Consider the following 3,755-nt stretch of genomic DNA (forward strand, 5'->3'; position numbering starts at 1 on the left):
AAATGGCCAGCAGGCCCGTGCACAGTGGCCAGCGGACACCAGGCCAGTGGACAGCCATCAAGCGGCGACACATGGCATTGACCATGTCCAAGTCCAGCTTGAGTTGACGGCTCCACTGAAATATTCAGTTGCAAATTTGTTTGGCTTTTGTCGCATTTTGGTTAAGCGGTTATAAAAATGCGGAAAAAGTGGAGCGCAAATTGTTTAAGGAAGTAATTTTTAGCTGAGAGTTAAATGTGGCATTGCTGGAAGCCAATTGAAATAAATTCGAAGTGGGTTAAGAAGGGCTGGAAATATTTGGATTCCATAATTTGTCAACAATCGACTGATTCCTACCGTATAGCGTACCTCAACAATCCAACAATGTTCCCTCGAGATCATCTGCCTAGCATTTTGCGATCCAGCACATAAATCTCTTTGCGGGCAACGCCCCGCAACCCTTGAGAGATGGAAACAACAATGCCAGCACCACCAACCAACCACTCAACCACTTCAAAGGCAGAGTCTTGACAGCGACACACATAAATCTGCAGATGGGACAGCCAAAAAATTGTGTCACTTTCACCGCTATAAAAACAGTTGACAAATGTGCAAAAAAAAAAGCAGGAAAAAAGGCAAAAAAACACACACACATCCAACAAAAAGAGAAATTCTATACAGAATAATGTAATAAAAGGTATTATATCCTGTACTATCCCATACAAAGGAGAAGCGCCATGAATTTCACGGTAAATTGGATGAGAACAAAGGCAACCGCGAGAAGTCCTTTTAATCCTTTTTGCTGTATAAGCTGAGCGAAAACAAATGCGCCAGCAGCGGCAGAGGAAACATTGAAATTGCCACTCAAAAGGTGAAAAACTGATGGAAAACATTCCCTGCCTCAATGGCTGCTGCTGGACACAGAGTCCCGCTGCGTGCGGCACGCGCCCAGGGGGGAGAGAGAGAGAGAGTGGCCGTGGCAGCTGCGCCTGCGCCTGCGCCAGGTCCCATGGAGAATGAAAGTGACCAAAAGGGGTCGAAAAATGTTTGAGAACGCCCCGGCCTGTGGTTGGCAGTACAAATTGAAATGCTAAAATCATTTCAATGCCCGAGAATTATAATTACAAAACCAACAAATGCGATTAACTGGACCAAAGTCCAGTCAGCGCCGCAGGACATACAAAGGACGGCGGACACAGGACGGCACGCACCGTAGGCCAGTTTTGAGTAGTAAATTCACGCCTCGCTACACAAAAGCGCTGTAAATTATATTGTTAGAAAATGTCGAACCGAACCGGACCGGACTGACCAATGTCCAATGTCCAATGCGAGGCAGCCGTAAAATTGCCGAAATTCTCATAATTGCAGCTCCTGAAACAATGGACAGGCAATCACAGGACACACCGCTGGACAGGATGCCCAGGGACGGGGGTTCGTTCTGCTGTCAGGTAGGAGTGGGATATATTTTATTAGTTTGCTGTCATATGCCTCATCGATTGTTTGTTTAGGATGCTGTGCCGGAGCAACAGTAACATGGAAGACACGGAAACAGGACATGACAGCACATAATAATAAATATGGCAACTAAATTATGAAATAGGGCACAACCTACCCCCTGCTGCTACTCAGCCTTCTCAGCCACCCTTCCTGCATGGTCTTTGGTCACGCTTGCGCAATTCGATCTGTTGGCAGTGGATTGCTATAGGTGCCCCGTCACCTTAATCAGAGCCTTGTTTTAGTCGCACCTTCTAGCTGCCATCGATGCCAATTACTAAGCGAAATTACTGTTCGTTTTGATGGCTTCAAGAAACATGTAAAGATGATGAGAGTCTACTGCCAGAAGTGGGTTAGTTGTTGGTGGTGCGAACCAGTTGTGCCAGTCGTTTGATGAATGAATTTCAAATGAAAGTTGACTGCATATTTGCGTATCAATCACCCAACTTGTTAGGCTGATTGATGGCTTCGTTTGTGTTGGCAAGTTCAGGTTTCATCTTTGACGACAGCAATTTCGAGACGCTTTGAAAGATGATCCATAACTGCACTAAAATTGCCAAGATACTTGGCATTAAATGCTGAAGCGAATCGTTGACCTTTCTATTTGTCATATCAACGGAAAAACAATAATAAAACTGTAAAACATTACGATATTATAGTGACAATGAAAAAACTTCGTTCTAGATGTTTCAATAATTTATTATGTGTAATATGTGTTGGTATATTAACAAAAAATAAAATCCATAAATCGAATTATTTTTTAAAATTTGTATTTATATATAATTATATTTTTATTTTTATTTATATTTATATATTGCATTTTAAAATTAAATTAAAATTTCCCAATACCGACACTGGCGGCTAAATATTGCACCGCATATACACGCACGCCACTGGTGGCCAAAAAATGTACTATGTAAATGCGACACAGCACCGCCATCTGTAACAGAAATGTCACATGTAGTGGCGCTGGCGTCAACAGAGCTGTTAATTGTGATTAATGTTAACGTTAACATTTCATACCGTTTGAGTACTTACTTTAGAATTTAATTATATTTCGTGCTGCTATCGATTTGGGTGCTTAATGACAAGCCAACAACAAAAACTTGCATATCAAAAATCAATACAAAATAAAACTCCATTTATCGTTTGCTTTTCTCGTTTAATTTTTATTCTCGGGGGGCCGTTTACGTACACATTACACAAGTAAACGGGTAAATGGGTTAAGGTAAATAATTCCAAGCAAATTCAACTTAGATATAACACATTCTGGGGGGTTGTTGCTGTTCAGTGGGGAAATACAATTACATACAATACATGCTAGGGGTCCCATAAACAATGCTTTCTACGCTTCCAATAATTACGCATAATAAAACTAAGGGGGCGGCGACCGTGGCGGTACTTCATCTGTGGATCAACTTGGATTCATCTTCAATGGTGGGTGGGTCTGTGGTGTTCCATGGTTCAGGGATCGTCTAAGTGCGTGCGTCTATAATTTATATCTCTATATAGTATATGTATATGTATGTATGTTCGATACTCTCTGTGTATATATGTATGTAGTACTCGTATTTGTGGTGTTTGATTTGATTTCTGTTTGTGTTTGTGTTCTTTTCGTGATACTATTTTGGTTGCGATATTTTTTGTAAATTTGATTGCTTTCTTGTATTATATTTATCGTTATCGTTATCTTTATCGTTATCGTTTGTCTAACTCTTATGCGTTAATCTTTGGGTTTCCGTTGCAGTGTGCCTGTTGCTTTTAAGTGTTTTGTTGTGTGTTGTGTGTCGTGTCCTTTGCCAACGTGTTTAACAAAAGAAACGAACAAAGAATTGTAATTCTTCTCTCTAGCTCTGCCTGTGGATTCCTTCCATTCCCACCAAATTCCATTTGATGGCGAAATTATCTTTGGCATTTTTTTGCTCTTTGTTTTTGCTATGTTGCTTGATTTTCTTTTTTAGTTTTTTGTTTTTATTTTCCTAATATATAGTATGTATGTATATTTTATGTATGTATACTTTTTAAAACATGCCCCGTTGTGGCCGGTTAGCGGGGTGTGGGTGTGGGGCGTAGGGGGTCTTAAAACGAATTTCTCTTTAGGCTACAGTAAAATATTATCTGCCGCGAAGCTTACGCGAAGTCTTAGCTATACAATCGACTACCAAGTAAAAGTTGTATAATTCCGTATAATGCCGAAAACTATTCTCTGTACAAAAAAGAACTCATCTTGTGTGTTTCGTTATTTCTGACTTTTGTTTTTGCTTTTTGCTTTTTGTTTTTGG

This window comes from Drosophila obscura, unplaced genomic scaffold, assembly GCF_018151105.1.
Source record: "Drosophila obscura isolate BZ-5 IFL unplaced genomic scaffold, ASM1815110v1 contig_37, whole genome shotgun sequence".
NCBI lineage: Eukaryota > Metazoa > Arthropoda > Insecta > Diptera > Drosophilidae > Drosophila > Drosophila obscura.